Below are 18,899 nucleotides of genomic sequence, written 5' to 3'. Positions count from 1 at the left end.
AGATTAATTAAGCTAGCAACCATTGTTCATACCAAGCTAAAATCATAACTAGCCAACAAAAGTGCACCAAACAAATGTCAACCAATTATATAACTGCTAAATTGAAAAGTCCCTCATCCTACACCATGATAAAAATCAAGGCTTGTACCAGGTAAGGACCTTCCATACTTTTCATGTCCTAGAGAGGTTAGAAGGTCCAAACTCGAACTTAAATACTCTACTTTTATATACAAGTAAGACTACTGATGTCTCTAGTGGTCTTTGGACACCTCGAGATATAGACATATCTTTGTGAATCATTTTTTCCTGCCTGTTGTCAAGCCTGCAGGGAATCACCACAAAACTACACAGCAATAACACTCAGTATCTATGGTCTTAATTCCTCAATAAAAAGACACAGACTAATAGATTGGATTAGAAAACAGGATCCAACTTTCTGCTGCTCCCAAGGAACACGCCTCATCAAATATTATTTTGGCACAAACTGGAATTATCTGTGAGGAGGAACCTCAATTGAGAAAAGGCCTCCATCATATAGATTGTAGGTAAGTCTGCAGGACATTTTTTGATTAATTAATGATTGATGTAGGAGAGCCTAGCTTACTGTGGGCAGTATCACTTCTGGAATATTGGTACTGTGCTGTACAAGAAAGTAGGATGAGCAAGTCATGAAGAAGAATCCAGTAAACCTTGTTTCTCCATGGCCTCTAAGTTCCTGCCTCCAGGTTCCTGACTTAAGTTCCTACATTGATTTTCCTTCATGATGAACTATTTTGTGGTAATTTAAGCTGAAGTAAATCCTTTTCTTCCCAAGTTGCCTTTGGTCTTGGTACTTCATCACAGCAAAAGAAACCCTTACTCAGACATAATAATCCTATAAAAATGAGAGTCTTTTCATTGAGCCATATTCATGCATGCATATATTTATACACGTATGTATATGTATTTATATATGTTTATCATCTATCTATCTATCTATCTATCTATCTATCTATCTATCTATCTATCTATCTATCTGTCTGTCTGTCTGTCTCACTGTGTCTATATCATACTTTGATTGCATTTATTCTCTTTAACCCATTTCCCCTTTTTTTCTACTTATCTCCTTTCTGTTCTCTAATAGTCACTGTGGCAGTTTGAATGAAAATGGCCCTCATAGATTCATGTGTTTGAATGCTTGGTCCATAGGGAGTGTCACTATTAGGAGGTGTGGCCTTGTTGGAGTAGGTGTGGCCTTATTGGAGAAAGTGTGTCATTGTGAGAGTAGGCTTTGAGGTCTTACATGCTCAAGTCTGGCCAGTGTGACACAGAGTCTCCTTCTACTGCCCGTGGATCCAGATGTAGAAATCTCAGCTACCTTTTAAGCAGCATGTCTGCCTACATTCTGCTATGATTCCTGCTATGATGATAACAGACTAAACCTCTGAAACTGTAAGCCAGACCTAATTAAATGTTTTCCTTTATAAGTCTTGCCATGGTCATGATGTTTCTTCACAACAATAAAATTCTAAATAAGACAGCCACTCTATTACTTTATTTTTTTTCTATTTTCTCATTTATTAACAAAATGCAGACAGCCATTTCGGAGTACCAACTTAGATGTTTCCTATTATATACACCAAATTTATTCATTACCAAGAAATTTCTTGCAACATAAAAGGTGAGATAATTAAAATATTTGCTTTAGAATACAACCAACCTATCCAGTTCATCTTTCTGAGACTGTCTGACATGACCAGCATGGTGACACATTCTTTTGTATGAACCTGAACCTTCCTGTTCAGAACCCCGGAGGTTAGGTAATTAAAGTAGCGCACAAGGACCCACAGTTCTCAGTTCTGTCAAACTGTTACTAGGTTTAAAATCTTTTTTTTTCAAAGACAGGTGGAAAATTGTGGGATTACTTTATACAGTTTTTAAAAAATATTTCTCCAACAACTTAATTAAAAGGACCTAAAATGGCCCTGTAAACAGTGTCCTTGGAATGCTTGTTAGTGTCGGGATGAGGACCACTTCCCACCTCTACTACTGTCCCTTCTGTTATCATAGTCATGGCTCCAGGCATCATGATTCCTGTCGTCATAAGAGAAATCCTCTAGGCCTCCTCTGTAATGATAGTCAGACTCACGGTCAGAGTAGCCCTGCTCACAGCTATAGAGTCTATCTGCTAGGTAGGGGTGAGAATTCTTTCTTTTACGCTGTGATGACAGTGCATCTTGGCACAACTGGGAGCTGGAAGACTGGTTAAAGGTATGGCCATGTGATTGAGCTGATGGTGAAAATCCCAACTGATCTGCATGTGGAGAACCAAATTTCCCCGCCTAAGACATCTGTCTGAAAGCATTCTTTATCTACCACTGCTTGCCGCTGATAACCTTCTGGAGAAGAAAGGACCTCTGGACCATCTAAGCTGTCAGAGTCATGTTACCCACTGTCCTTTCATAGCTGTTAGGAGATGTGGAGGTTGGGCTTAAATTTCCAACATGATGCTGGTGATATGACATACTGGCATCCTGAGAGGCGTGACTACTTTCTGATCCAAACTGAATTTTGATAGGCCTACCGAAAAGTTTGATTCCGTTGAGGAGATTCATGGCATAGGGAACAGACACTTTGTGTTTGAAGTTCATGAATGCAAACTGTTTCAGTTTGCTGTCTTTATCTATTGGGATTTTCACCTTTATTACCAGCCCAGCCTGGTGGAACAGCTCGAAGAGGAGCTCCTATGTCACCTTTGTCTCCAGGTTACCCACAAAGTCGGCCACTGAGTCTGCCGCCCCCCACCTCCACGCCATCCCAGTCCCTACTTTTAAATTTTTTAAAGTTTTTTTTTTTTTCCCTGTCTGTTGCTCAGATTATTCTTAAACTATTTTGAACTCCAGTGATTTACCTGCTTTGGCCTCTTGAGTAATGGTCTGATAAGCCTCTGCCAGCAAGTCCAGTTAAAATGTAAGCTCTATCATGAAAAAAAATCTTGGAAATGGAGAAATAGAAGACTCTAAACAAAAAAATACAAGACATTTCTTTCCTGAGAATTTTTCCCTTTTCAGCCAGAGTCTACAGTGCTTCAGAGGGCAGAGCTGGAGAAATGATCAAAGCCCTTTGGAGGATTTCAGATCATGTGTGGATCTCAGACATTGGAACAGAAGCTGTGAAGTGGAAGTTGCCTTGGAGACCTCAAGATGTTAGAAATGCCAGAGCCAACACGGGCAGAGGAAATCTGCTAATGGAGTGGATGACAGCCCAAGATAAAGAAGAGCATTGTAGCTAACAAAGCAGAAAGGATTTGACATTAGGCAGAGTTGACATTAGACATGGAGATGCAGAGATTGGAGTTTGCCCAGATGGTTTTCTATCTTGCTTTTGGTCCAGTATTCCCTCACTATGACATTTTGGAATGGTAATTATAGCCTGTTATCCTGTGGTTAGGAGCTGTTTGCTGCTTTTCTGAAGGAGAGAGAGAAAGAGAGAGAGAGAGAGAGAGAGAGAGAGAGAGAGAGAGAGAGAGAGAGAGAGAGAGATAGGCAGAGAGACAGAGACAGAGACAGAGACAGAGACAGAGAGAAGCCTGTCTGCCAGTCAGAGTCAGGCATGTTAGGGTCTGTTGACAGGTTTCCTGGCCTGCTGAGGCATGAAACAATAAGAGAAGGTGCATTTGAGGCTCAAGGTGAGGGACTGAACATTCTATTGACCTTGGTGGAACAAGATGAGAACAAATGTCTTATGTGTATACTTCAGCAATTGTTTCTGTTAGCTTGTGGCTTTGCTCCCCATGGTACTGTGTAGTATAAAAAGGCTGAGAAAAACAAACTCAAGGCTGGCTGGCATGGTATTGACCGCCAGCCCTCCAATATCTGTCTCTTGTATCTTCTTTCTGCTTTTCCTGTCGCAGACCTTCTTTTTCCTGTGCCTGCGTAAGAATGAGTCTCTCGAGCGGATAGGCAAAGAGTCAGATGGTGACAGAAAGAATCAAGCACACAAGAGAGGTGTTGAATCTGAATGTAATTTTCTGGTCGAGCTTAGACTAATTATATTACAGCGAGTATCATCAATAGTAAAACATAACAGATACGGTACATTGAAGTTTCCCAGGTGCAAGAGGAGTGACTACAAAAAGAATTTGCAGGAACCAGATGAATGTTTAGGTTAGAGATAAGTATCGCTCCAGATGCAAGAGGAGTGACTTCAAAAGGACTATGTTTACTTAGAGATTAGTGCCTGCTTCAACCCTGGCCAGGCAAGAGTTTGTTGCTCTAGGGGGTTTAACTCTTGACAGGCTTTAAGAGTAATGTAGTGTCACTGACCCCGAAATTCTCTAGGCCTTGTTAAATTTTATCTAGTTTGGAGAATTCCCATTATCAGGATAGTATATCAACTTGCTCTGGTGTGGAATGTAGTTTATAGTAAATATTTCTATCTCAGTGAGACTTTTAGTCTCTTTTTGCAGATAACTGAGCTAATGGCTAGTGCTTTTATTGTTTTATAGCAGTGCTTAATTAGTTACTGAATAGGTTAAGCTCCTTGCTGTTATCTGGGATCTTAAAACACTGGGAAAGGCTTTAGCTATGTTAGAATTCAATCTTAAAAGGCATTACAATAAGGTTAATACTAAATAGAGTGCACGTGAATCCATTCAACAGACTAGCGGTGAGTGGAGGATTGATATTATGATTTATAAAAATTAGGGGAGAAAGATGCCAGACCTCAGGAAGAAAGTTCCCTTTGAAACCCATTGCTTCATTGGTCAGCTTCCCAGCTTTCGCTATGTCAAACTGACTCAACCAAAGTACGTGACATTTTCTTATCTTTAATCCCCCCCTCACTCTCTCAGAGACTGTTCGACCCTATCTGGTACAATCCTGTGACGTTGGAAGTATGTGACCTACTTTTTGATTTTGATTTTGATTTTATAGTCAATTACAGTAAAGAGATTGCTTGAAGCTCAGAAGGAGTTTGAACTCTTCAACCAAAGTTACATTCTTTGGCTCTGTATGCCCCAGAATCAATGTAAACTTCAGTTCATAGTGCCACTCAGTGTGAAAGCAGCAGAGGTAATCCCAGGTTTATACAGCTAGTTATGTTTTTATGTATAGTCTGTCCTTGTCCTTGCCAGGGGCTCTGCTGGTTTGGGCAAACACTGTCCATCTTGGGAAGGTTTGCTTGTTTCTCTGCAGTCTGATACCTGGGACAGCCTAATTCATTCTTTCTGCACAAGTCAACACAGATCCCAGTGTATCTGTCTCTGTCTTGTGTTTGTGGATAAGGTTTTAAGGTCTCAACTACTGCTCATCATGGCTGCCATGCTTCTAGACATGATGGGCAAGAACTCCAAACATAGCCCCAAATTACAAATGGAAGTGAGAAGAATTCAGAGGTCTGGTCTAATTTACCAGCAGATACACAGCCCAGACCAAATACGGCTGCCACACCTTGAGGGAAACACTGCTCACTGCTAATGTAAACCAGACTTCCAGTGTGGACATAGTGGCAAACAGAACCACAAACTTGTTGAACTCCTGACAGTAGACCTTATGGACAAGCATAGAAGACTAAGAATTCACATTGTAATGGGGAGTGATAAAGAAATTGTTGGCATACTGCTAGGGTTTGCTGATTTTGTCCCTATGATGTTGGAAGATGACACAGATTGAAATTACACCAGAAGGAAAAAAGGAAATTATATTTGAATTTGCTAAATGGAAAGAATATAACAATATTTGTTTCTGGAGCAGAAAGGTTTGGAGTATTACTGTATTTCCTTGACTTTTGCTAGATTCTGGCTTTTTTCAAATCTTTAATGTTTAGATTATATAAAACAAAAGTTTTCACTACAATGAAATACTTCAAAGACACACTCCCATTTTGTGCTAATCATGATCATTTTGGAATAAGATTTTTAATTTTTTTTGTTTTTTTTCGAGACAGGATTTCTCTGTGTAGCCTTGGCTGTCCTGGGATTCACTTTGTAGACCAGGCTGGCCTCAAACTCAGAGATCCACCTGCCTCTGCCTCCCAAGTGCTGGGATTAAAGGCATGCACCACCAAGCCCTTTAAGAATTTATTTTAGTAGACTACAAAAGAAAATTTTGGTTAAAAAAGTAAAACATTTGAGGTGTCAGGAGTCAAAAGCTTTTGGTTTTGATTTTGTAATATTTCTCCTGGAAGACAAAAAATGTTACATAAAAAATTCTAACACCACAAGGAAGGACAAGCATTGAAAACACAGAAATGTCCTCACTCGAGATTCCCCCTGCCTCTGTTTCTGCAAAGAAACTAGATCATTCTGCTCTCTGTTGTGACAAGTGGTATCAGGTCACACAGATAAACATATTGACACCTAATCCACAGTTGGTAACCTGGCACAAAACCGTCTCGATTAATGGGCATTTACAGTAAAAAAAAAAGGTTTTCCCAGCAGAGTACTACTTAAGCAGATAGTTCCATTTTATATTCCTTAATAAGTTTTCCTTATGTAAGACATTTAAATATGAAATATCATCCTAAAGATCAACTTTAAGAAAATTACTGCTATAATGGGTTTAATTATCATTAACACAAAATGTAAACATATCAATAAAATTTTTATTGTATAAAGTATATTCCTCCCAAATCACTGGCTTATGTTAGATGAATGTGTACTTTATTTTTATTTATTTATTTCTTTTTAAAGATTTACTTATTTATTATATGTAAGTACACTGTAGCTGTCTTCAGAAACACCAGAAGAGGGCATCAGATCTCATTACAGATGGTTGTGAGCCACCATGTGGTTGCTGGGATTTGAACTCAGGACCTTTGGAAGAGCAGTCAGTGTTCTTACCCTCTGAGTCATCTCGCCAGCCCCCAAATGTGTACTTTAAAGTCTCCATTTCTTTTCTTTTCTTCTTCTTCTTCTTCTTCTTTTTTTTTTTGTTTTTTGTTTTTGTTTGTTTTTTTGAGACAGGGTTTCTCTGTATATCTCTGGCTGTCCTGGAACTCTAAAGTCTCCATTTCTAAATGATTATTATCACTTTGGACTTGTTAAAGAATCTGACTGTTCCTGCAGTTGCAGGTGTCTCTTGCTGGTACCATTCTATGTGTTTGTATTACCAGGACATCAGCTGTGCAGGCTGCAGATCACATCCTTAGACACAGAGCCCAGAGAAGGAGTAGTAACATTTCTTGGATGAAAACCTAATACTGAGATATTCTTTTCACTAGTACTCCTTTCCCTGCAAATGTGCCGTTATCTGACTGAAGCACCGGTCATGACCGCTGTCCATGCTGCTTGTCCTCTGGAGGAGCCAAGTAGAGAACCTCAGTTATGGAGGCTGTTTCAGTGCAGATTTGCTGTTGGCCACAGAAAGTCTGTTTTGTCAGGACTTGTGTCTCAGCCCATTCTAACCAAATCTGAATGGAGGCATGGGTCAGACAGAGCATTCGGTGATCATGCATTGCAGGAGACAAGAGAAAGTGAGGTGACTGTGTTTTATAAACAATAATTCATGAAATCACATTTAATAGATATGAATATATTCCCCTTTTATAGACTTTAAGAATCTCAGATTACAAAATTTGTTTTTAATATTTTAGCACTTTTACTTATTTACAAATAAGCTCAGTATTTGCCATACACATTTAAGAACCTTGACTGACAGCTCAGTGTGTCCTATTTGTCACACACATTTAAGAACCTTGATTGACAGCTCAGTGTGTCCTAATTGTCACACATTTAAGAACCTTGATTGACAGTCCAGTGTGCCATATCTGTCAAACATGTTTAAGAACCTTGACTTGACCTGTAATTATCTTATTTGTTTAGTTTTAAGTTACTTCTAAACTCCTGATGAAGTCAATATAGCAAAAAGGGAATTCAAAACTTGGAATTATCTCTTATTCAATAAAAATCCTTGATGATTTTGGACAATAGGTCTGGACCAAACTACCTGCCTGTGACCCAGTAAAGGGAAGGAGTTAGAACTAGGAAAATACTATGTTCCAAAAGGGAGAGAAAAACAGTGTGCAGAGATCCACACAACAGAGCTAGCACACCTGCAGACTTAAGTGGAAAGATGGGCAACACTCAGAAGCTGGCTAACTGCTCTGTCCATGGGCCTGGCAGGCAGGGACGCAGAAGCATGATACAGAGGGGAAGCTGGGGAAGCTGGGGAAGCTGGGGAAGCTGGGGAAGCTGGGGAAGCTGGGGAAGCTGGGGAAGCTGGGGAAGCTGGGGAAGCTGGGGAAGCTGGGGAAGCTGGGGAAAGAGACTGGCAGTGCTGTCCTGGAGACAAGTATAAAAGCTCACAAGCCTCAAGTCCCACTGTGAGTTTTGGTAAGATAATTCTTCTGGTAGATGGGTGAGCAATGGAGAAGAATCCCATTTTATTATTCATTCTTTTATAAAAATTAATAACCTATTTTGTGCATGTTGAATGTATGTATGGGTGACCAAGAAGTGGGAAGGAGGCTATTGAATCAAGTGAGGTTGGTGTTATTTACAGTTGTGAGCTGTCTGAAGTGGGTGCTAGGCGTAGGACTCTAACCATCTCAAGAATAGCTCCTAACCACTGAGCCTTCTATTCAGTCATCTGGTCTACCATCGACAATCAGTTTTTTAAGCTGTGACACACACCTCCATATGGGATGATGTAACCAAATGCGAGGTTTGCAAATTCATCACAAGAACAGAAGGCATGTGCATATGCAACTGCCCAAGATTAAATTACAATGTGCCCTGAATCTGAGGTGTTTCTGACAGTGAGTCCCATGCTGCATCATGTGACTTCTCTACATCTCTGTTTTTGAGCACACAACATGAGTTTTAAAAGCCTCCTTACTTTCCTATTCATAAGACACTCACTTTCCATTCCCATGATCCTCAGCCCTGCTTGAATTCATGGTAGGTCAGGCTGTCTCTAGACTGGCTGCTCTGATCATAAGAACATGGGGACAAGGCCTGAATAGACATGCTGGTCACACTGGATTTTTTTCTGAGATGCTTACTCCACATGAACATATGGCTGGGAAAGGCCAAAAGGGATCATATTGATCACGAAGAAATGTCATGGAAGCACTGCCACAAGAAAGGAAACTCAGATGGACATTGCTTACAGATGGAGCAACTGAGGACAAAGGAAAGATCAGGCAGAGGCAGGAATCTAAGGAGAGTGGTCACTTTTCAGCCACCAGGTTGTCAGGATCTCACAGAGACCCCACCCAACTTCTCAAGTATATCCATGACCAGGTAAGGAAGGGTGTCCTTCAGAGCTTGGTAGAATTGGTCTTTGCAATCCCAGCTCCAGGACTGGCTGAGGCTGAAGAGCTTCCTCATCTTGTCTTGGTTTGTGGTCTCAGCCCACACTACTTCATAGGAATCTTCACTCAGCACCAGACCATGCAGCTTGTCCAAGAGAGGGTCCACAGATGTCACTCGGGCCACCAGCTGCTCCCGATGCTGGTCCATGAAGTGCAGCAAGGAAGGAGCATCTAAGGGTAAAGATGAGACAGGCACTGATCAAAGAAATGCTCCTTTGGGGTCTCTGATTGGCTGCCCACTTCTTGATCTTTTCCTGTAACTGCTCTCTTCTTCTGAACTCCTGGCTCCCTTCTTCCTCTGGAAGGCCATTGGGAAAATATCTTTACCTTTTTTGGGGGGCAGTTATTAGTTTGAACGTTTATATGACTAGGGAGAAGAGTTCATGGTTGGGCATTAAGTTTGGGAATGGGTGGAATTATTGTCACCACAGGAAGCAGCAAAGGGCATGAGAGGAACTCTGCTCTGGGTATGAACCTCTCCTACATTCTGGGTCTCCCTCCTTTCTTTCTGTCCTTTTTCAAGGATAGATGAAGTACCAGCCAAATATGATTGACTTCACTAGTGTCTTCCAGTTTTACTAACCTTTGGGGGCTGGAGCAATCCTGGGTCCTGCAGGTCTGAGGTCTCCTGGAAAAAAGAGATGAAGCTCTGGAATGATGCCCACACTAACACTCAGTGCATTTTGTGGAACTCCTACCCATGCCTGGGATTTTGAGAATGAACTTCAGACATTCTGATATAATGTGGAAGGTTAACAGTTCCTCAGTTATCCAGGGCATCTTAGTTCTTGCTTATCATCATAGAGAGTGGACCTGGGAATGAACAATAGACACTTTTCCCACATGATCTCAGACTCAATTTTATCCTTGACTCAATTCCTTGGGAACAACCAATCAAGTCCCTTGCTAGATGGCTTTGACATTCATTCTTGGTTAAGTAAACAACAGAACAAAGTAAAACAAAAATCTTACTTTTTTGTCCTAGTTTGATTTGTACACTTACGTATGAGAAACTTGTGTTCTGGATTTGATGGCAGAATTAAGGTGAAGGAAGACAGAGCACATGGGAATAGTGATTGAATTACATCCACAAGTGAAGGCGATTAATAAGCTGCAGCTCATGAATAAGCCTCAAGGACCCTACTTTTAGTGTGCTCTGATAGTTTTGTGAAGCCATCCCAAGGACCCAGTCTGCTGTAATGGGAATAGCTGTTTGAATTGGGGAGCTTGGTTTTGGGAGTTGTACTATGACTCTACTGTTACTTCACTCAAGACATTTTAGTATATTCACTTGTCTATGTCATCTTGAAGATATAGATGAATTAAAATAACAAATAAATAAAAATGAACAAATATGTAATATAAGTCAATCAAAATGCTGGACAGAAAGCCTAACTATAGGAATGAAAGACCTTTACAACAAAAACTCTAAGATATGTTTATGAATAAATCGTGGAACTCTTTACAAGGTGGAAAGACACCTTCAACAAGCTCATTGTTTGGAAGAATCAATATTGTAAAAACAGTCATTCTACCAAAAGCACTCTACAGAGTCAATGCAATCCTAGTTAAGATTCTAGGGACTTTCTTTTTTTAATTTTTGATTTTTTTTTTTTTTTTGGTTTTTCAAGACAGGGTTTCTCTGTGTAGCCCTGGCTGTCCTGGAACTCACTCTGTAGACCAGGCTGGCCTCGAACTCAGAAATCCGCCTGCCTCTGCCTCCCGAGTGCTGGGATTAAAGGCGTGTGCCACCAATGCCCGGCTGATTTTTTTATTAGATATTTTCTTTGTTTACATTTCAAATGCTATCCTGAAAGTTCCCTATATCCTCCCCCCGCCATGCTCCCCTACTCACCCACTCCCACTTCTTGGCCTTGGCATTCCCCTGTACTGGGGGATATAAAGTGTGCAATACCAAGGGCCCTCTCTTCCCAGTGATGGCTGACTAGGCCATCTTCTGCTACATATGCATTCTAGGGTCATCTTAACAGATAGTTAAAAAAAAAATCGAAACACACTTGGAACCACAAGAGCTATAGATAGCCAAGGTAATCTTGAACAACATCAATCAGTATAATGGGAAGCATCAGCTTATTTGAGTTCAAACTAACGCTAAAGCCATAGTAATTAAAAGAGCACAGTGTGGGTACAACCAGAAATTCAGGCCAATGGATTAGAATAGAGGGTCAGGCAAAATCCACACAACCATAGCTACCCGGCCTTTGATGAAGAAGCCAAAAATAAACTCTGGGAAAAGACAGCCCGGTCAACAAATGGTACTGGTTATCCTAGATGGCAGCACATGGCATAATTCAACTAGATGCCTGTATCTCACCATCAACATTTCAGCACGTAATGATCAAAGATCTAAACGTAAGATCTAGTCCCAAAACTGGTAGAGGAAAATGTAGGGAGTGTCTTTGCAGATGGCAGCATAAATTAGGATTGTCTGAGTGAGACTCTGGTAGCACAGGAAGCAAAACCAGTAGTAGATCAATTGAATCTCACGACATTGTATAGTAAAGGAAACTTAAGTGAGCAAAGACTCATGCAAGAAGGAGATAAACTGTTTCTAAGTTAATATCTAGTAGTAGATTAGTAGTAATCAGAATGCGCACAGAAACCAAAAACCTGAATTCAAAGGAAATAACCTAGTTATAAGATGGGCCAGAGGATGCCAGTCGTGTTGGCACATACCTTTAATTCCAGCACTGGGGAGGCAGGGTGAGGCAGATTTCTGAGTTCGAGGCCAGCCTGGTCTACAAAGTGAGTTTCAGGACAGTCAGGGCTATACAGAGAAACCCTGTCTCGAAAAACCAACACCCCAAAACAAAACAAAACAATGGGCCAGACAAGTAACCAGAGAATTCTCAAAGGAGAAAATACATATGGTTAAGAAACATTTTGGTATTAGGAAAATTCAAGTTAAAATTACTTATTATTCCATCTCATGTCTTGAGAATATACAATATCAAGGAATGGGAGGGTATAAAAGTATTGAGTTTCAAAACAAAAACTCACATCTAGGTATGGGATACCGCTGTAGGAGTTATTGAGAACAGAGAATCCAGAGTTCGTCAGGACAATACCGTTTCCTGTAATTCTTGTTTCTTCATCATCAGAACCAGTAGATAAGATTTTATCTTGGATAAGGAAGTATAGAGAATCTAAAATCTTGGAAACATGATCTTGAGAATTCAAGCTCCAATTGAGGTGGAAGCTTCCTTTCTGTTGTTCATAGTTTTATGCAGTTTGTTGAGGAATAAAAGGCATCACCCACAGTCTAACCCAGCTGTGTTCTCTATGATTCTATAACCAACCTGCCAGGCCAGAGTGTCAGAGAACATCCTGTGAGAAAGTGAGCCCTTCACAATCTTCCTGACTGGCCAAATGGCCTCGTGATATCTTTTGTGTATCCGACTCTCCAGCAAGAATGATGCTGCAACAGGATCCTTCTGCACACGTTTATTGGGAGAGCTTGATTGCAGAGGTGAAGAGACCCCAAGCCCAGAACTGGTGCTGCTTATATAGGCCTAGGAGAGGCGTGTCTCACACCCGGATTGGTTGTGCATTCTACCTCATTTGCATGTTCCTCATCTGATTGGTTATTCTCTCTCAGTACCTCACAAAACCTCATTAACATACCTCATTTGCATGTCTCACATCTGATTGGTTATCCTCTCAGTACCTCATTATCATACCTCATTTGCATGCCTCACCTCTTATTGGTTAACTCTCTTAGTACTTTGCAGAGCCTCATTATCATGCCCAGGCCAGGCAGTGTTTTGGTGAAAAAACTTTACTGCATAAGTATGCATTGATTGTTTGCCCAAACTTATGTGTGGTGGCCAGCAGTAGCCTGCGCCACCCTGCAACAGCACATGTGGCTTCCCACATCTCCCCCTTTTTGTTTTAATAAAATGATGCTGGACTAGGCCTGTGCAATTATGTCCATCCGCCGTGGCTCCTGTTTTAGGTCGTTCCTCTAATGTCACAGCCTTACCCGTCATAGGGTAACCCTATCGCCACCGGGTCCCATGTCTTAGATTGGCCTGCGCATGAGGAAAGTTGCCCGTCTCTGGATACCGCAGTGCTGTGTGACAGTAACTGCTAAATGACCTAGGGTGAACTCTACAAAAGAGGCCAGCCAAAAATGAATTAGTGGGGAAATCATGATCACCCTATTGTGTGCTGTGATGTGCAAGGGCTGATCAATGATTGTTGAGTTTCTCTCATCCCAGTGCAATGGATCTATAATTCCGTGGGGTGCAAGAGCAGAGAACTCAGATGCTGACTAATTCTTGAGCATAGATAACCAAATTTTAGGGGAGGCACCATTTTCAATAGCTAAAAGTGCCTGAGTTCTAATCACCTTGTCACGTTTTTGTTGGGTTCTGAATTTGCATACCAACCAGAGCATGAACACCAGTCCACAGCATATGGCAGCACCAAACAAAATCACTCCCACCCATTTCTTAAAGTAAGAAAAAGCAGAGGTAAGCCAAGAGGTAAAGTCTCCAAAGGTCACAGGTTCCACTCTGGTTCCATTAAGGTTCAGGATCTGTATCTGCAGCCTCTTCTGCAACCTGTCCATCTCCTGCAACCAGTTCCCCTTCAAATAATTCGATAGGTCTGTACTTTTAATAAAAGAATTATTAATATACCTATTGGGAGTAATGCATACATGCAGAGTGGATGCCACACAACTCATTTGAATGACATCCATCATCTGTTCCATGTTATGTTGTAAAATATCCACTCTCTGATTCACTAACATTAATCCTGAGGCGATATGAGAATCCACCCTCTGCAGGGTAAGCAATGCCTCAGACATTTTTTCTGCTATCTGACTTATGGTGTCAGCAGTATTAACTTGATTGGCCATAGCAATTCCTGCGGTAACCGCTGACGCTGCAGACACCACAATGGCAGTGACAATGGCAGCTGTGATTCCAAAATCTCTCTTCTGCCTAACAAGACTCATTATTGGGAACTTCTCTGGATCTGCCTCAACAGGTACAGGGACAAAGATTGGTAGCTATACCACTAAGGCTAAGAATTTGGTTCCATTCCAGCATTGCATCAAAAAACAAGTGATATTTGTACAATCTAACCATTCTGTATCATTTTGAAATTCAGCCAATATAAAGAAAAATGGAGGACTAACACAAACTTCTACTGGAGAGGTAGTCATATTTCTGATAACTCTATTAGTTGTCATATTATCTAAATGAGCAGAGGTATTGGAAAGTGTGGCAGAAACATGAAAGGTTCCAGTCAGCAGTGCAAAGGCTGACAGACTGGTACTAGCACCTGCCTCGTTACTTAAAATCCATTGGTAATATGGCCAAATATTTTCTTTTCCTGTAGCATCTCCTTTATCATTCATTATAGCAAAATCTAATGGAGGTGACAAAACAAAACCCTTTGCTATTTCTTTTCGAGGAAAAATTTTTGATTGACAAGGTGAAAAAACTATAGGAAATGTGAGGTCCGGATGACACCAGGGCACACTGCATTTAGCAGTAGCATTGCCAACAGGCCATCGTGATCTTTTGGGAATAGTCACATTTCCCTTTATCATAATAGTGGTGATGTTTATAGGTAAAGTTACATTATTTCCAACATCACCTGAGCCTGATTGTGCTCCTTGGACGACTTGCGTTAAAGCATTAAGTACCACTCCAGAGCTCACTTTATTTTGGATAATGGGATCTGCCCAATTAGAGATAATCTTTTTCTTCAAAAAATATACAGGGTGTAAAAGGTTTATCCACATTATGCACAAAGCATAGTGTATAATTTAAATGAAAACTCGTACTATTATACACCCGTGGCTCTTGAGGAGTTTGTTGTGCACAAGGCGCATCCAGAAAACATTCTGTTGCATAAAACAAAGGCAAGGTAGAAGAATTGGAATCTACCAGTAAAGGTACTGGCCATGATCTTACTATGGCCCACAAAGGCATACTTATCCCGGTCTCAATCATCAGGAGTAAGAATAGCAGGATCATCTTGGGATTCATCTTGCTCTTTCACGGTCCTTGTCAGTCGCATCAGAACCCAAAGTGGATTATCTTCACCCTGCAGAAAAACACAAATAGCTCCCCGGGATCTGATTAATATAGGATCTGGGCCATACCATTTATTATCAAGGACATTTTTCCATTTGACCATTTCATTGGGTGGTTGAGGCCATTGTCCATGCCTTTCGGCTGGTGATCTTCCAGCATCATCCAATTTTAAAAAATTAAGAGTAAATATTGTAAGGGATAGAGCCATCTTTGGTGTCATAGCCTCCATTCCCCCTTTTTGTTTTTGCAAATATTGTTTCAAAGTACGATGGGCTCTTTCAATGATGCCTTGGCCCTGTGGATTATAGGGCAACCCAGTAATATGTTTCACTTGCATTTGTTTGCAAAATTAGCTAAATTTAGAAGAAGTATATGCAGGACCATTATCTGTCTTTAGCACTAGGGGTTTGCCCCATGCAACCCAAGCCTCTAAGCAGTGAGATATGACATGAACTGCTTTTTCCCCTGTCAAGGGAGAGGCATGTAGGACACCAGAAATGGTATCGATGGACACATGTACATATTGTAATTTCCCAAAAGCTGGGATATGCATGACGTCCATTTTCCAAACATCTAGGGGTCACAATCTGTGAGGATTAACACCCAGGAGGGTGCGTTAATAAACTCTACACACCTACCACACTGTAGGACAATATTTCGAGCTTCTGTTCGTGTGAGCTTAAACTTTTGTAGTAATGTAGAAGCAGGGACATGATAAAGTTGATGAAAATTTTTAGCACTTTCTATAGAATTTTATGATAGGAAAACCATATTTCTGGTGGCTGAATCAGCAATTGCGTTTCCCTTAATCATAGGTCCAGGTAATGATGTATGTGCTCTAATATGTTGATAGCTCACGCATCAAAATACAATTTTGTATTTTCATCAAAATTTCAGATACAGGACTAGACTGCTTAAAATTTCCGGCAGTCTCTAATGCTAGTACAGCATTAACCACATAAACAGAATCAGAGATAATATTTATGGGCATAAGAAATCTTTTAAAGACTTCTAAAACCACCAAACATTCTACTAATTGAGGGGCTCCTGGTGTAAATTGCAACCTTACAGCCTTTTCATTAATCACATAACTTCCAATTCCTGTTTTGGATCCATCTGTATAAATATCAATGGCTCCCTTTATAGGAGTATTAGCCGTTACCTTTGGAAATATCACTGGATGCAATAACAGAAAATGTAATAAAGGATGTTTAGGATAATGATTATCAATTAAACCAGAATAACTGCATCTAAGAATGGCCCATTCATCTATAGTCGCACACTGCTACGCCCCAGTCGAGTCAACTGGACAAGCCGAGAGGCTTAAAAGTCACTCATGAGGCAAAAGAGTTTCAAAGAAGCTCTCCTCCTGGAGTCTAGCGTTCCCTACCCATACAGTAATTTTTCATTCCCGTGTTCCATTCCCGCGTTAGTCTAGTGTATGGATCCATGTGCTCTCTTCCAGTATTTTCCTATTATAAGTGCCTTCTAAGTTAGAATTCCGAAATGGCTAAACCCTTTCGCCAGTGTCCCAAAAGTCCAAGGGCATCCTTGACCAAGATCGAGGCCTTAGAATTCAGTAAGATTGTAAAAGCTAAGTCACTCCCTTACACAGGAATTTACCATCACTAGGAATAAGGAAGTTTCAGACCAAAGGAGAAACCAGAATAGACACTTAGAAATGTAACAGAGTTACACCCATACACAAGTATTTACAATGGTCTAAGGGGAAGGTGGACTATACAAGAGACTAAAATAGGAACTATGGCAAGGGCGCGAAGCCCTTGCCCCTGGCTTCTAAGATTAGTGAATCTTAGGTGGAGCCCTTATTGATCCCAGCTGTTATCAATGAATTTTATCCCAGGTGGTTCCTGTTAGACCTGTTGCGTTTTCATTCCTCTGTTCTGTGTAAGAATCATTAAGCATCCGGTTACCTCATTTGTACCTTGGGGGTATGTCACCCAACTTCTTTATTGTCTTCTGTATAAAAAGTCTGACGCTCAAATTGTAAAATTACATTCAGATTCTACACACGAACTCTCCTGTGTGTGTCTGTTTGTCACTCGCTCATCCACGCTTTGCCCACCTGCGACGAGAGACCCCGTTCCACGCAGACACAGGGACCCAGAGGGTCTGCGGCAGCACACAATGTTCGCATTTGTACGGCAGTATAGGGAACAATTATGCTATCAGGCATTTTTCCAAAGTGAGTAATTGAACTTTTTATGCCTTTATGGGACATATTTGCCACCATGGTGGGATAATGCTCTATAGTCTTATTAGGGGATATATGTGGATGTATCCATACTAAAAGACCATCTTGCCATAACATAGCATTTGGCAAATTTATGGTTTGTAATATGCATAGGCAAAAAGGTTTTTGCTCATTTATACGATTTAGTTGTGCTGTTTGGATCACTTTTTCTACTTCCTAAGAACATCAGAAGCCTCAGGTGTTAATTGTCTCAATGAGGTAATATGTGATTCTCCTTCTAAAATTTGAAATAAAGGTTTTAATTCCGAAGTAGGGATCCTTAAATAATGTCTAATCCAATTTATATTTCCTAATAATTTTTGAAAATCATTTAATGTCTTTAGATGATCTTTTCTTATACTAATCTTTTGTGGGATGACACACCGTAAAGTAATAGTGGCTCCTAAAAATTGACTAACATTAGACTGCTGTACTTTTTCTGGTGCAATAATCAAGCCATTATTTTTTAAAGTTTCATTAAGCAAGCCATAAGCTTGCTGTATACTTTCTTCTTTAGGTCCACAAATCACAATATCGTCCATATAATGACAAATTTTTAAGGAGGGGAAACCATCTCTAACTGGTTGTAAAGCTTTTCCTACATATAATTGGCATATGGTAGGGCTATTTGCCATTCCTTGGGGTAACACTCGCCATTGATACCTTTTATCAGGCTCCATATGATTAACAGAAGGTAGGGTAAATGCAAATCTAGGTTTATCTTTCTTATTTAATGGAATGGAAAAGAAACAATCCTTAATATCTACTACTATAATTCTCCAATCCTTAGGTAGAGCTGAGAGTAGGGGGAGTCCTCTTTGTACAGGACCCATAACTTGCATTTGTGCATTAATGGCTCTTAGGTCATGTAACAATCTCCATTTACCTGACTTCTTTTTTACAACAAAAATAGGGGTATTCCAGGGTGATTGTGTGGGTTCCACATGCCTCAGGTCTAATTGTTCTTGTACTAACTCTTTAGCTGCCTTTAACTTCTCAGAGGGTAAAGACCACTGAGGCACCCACACCGTACACCATGGAATGGGCAAAGGCTCCTCAGCGGCCCCTAGAAAAAACTCAGCCCTTTCTTATCTGCTTTTACTGTGGCTTTAACTGGTGAAATTCTACCTTGTAAGTTTTTTTCCTAGACCTAGTCCAGGTATATATCCTATTCCTTTCATTATTTCCTTGCTTTTCTGAGAAAAATCATTAGTCAGTATAAAGTTCATGGCTGACAACACATCTTTTCCCCATAAGTTTACAGGTAAAGGGAGTAC

General features: G+C 40.5%; 1 pseudogene; it reads right to left on the bottom strand.

Moving 5' to 3' along the window:
• Positions 1 to 1,991: 1,991 nt before the first annotated feature.
• On the bottom strand, positions 1,992 to 2,594 carry LOC110304514 (RNA-binding protein 7 pseudogene; annotated as a pseudogene).
• Positions 2,595 to 18,899: the final 16,305 nt, after the last annotated feature.

Source organism: Mus caroli, unplaced genomic scaffold (genome assembly GCF_978045245.1).
Source record: "Mus caroli unplaced genomic scaffold, Mus_caroli_1 scaffold_13, whole genome shotgun sequence".
NCBI classification, from domain to species: domain Eukaryota; kingdom Metazoa; phylum Chordata; class Mammalia; order Rodentia; family Muridae; genus Mus; species Mus caroli.
This window is presented reverse-complemented; position numbering and strand designations above follow the sequence as displayed.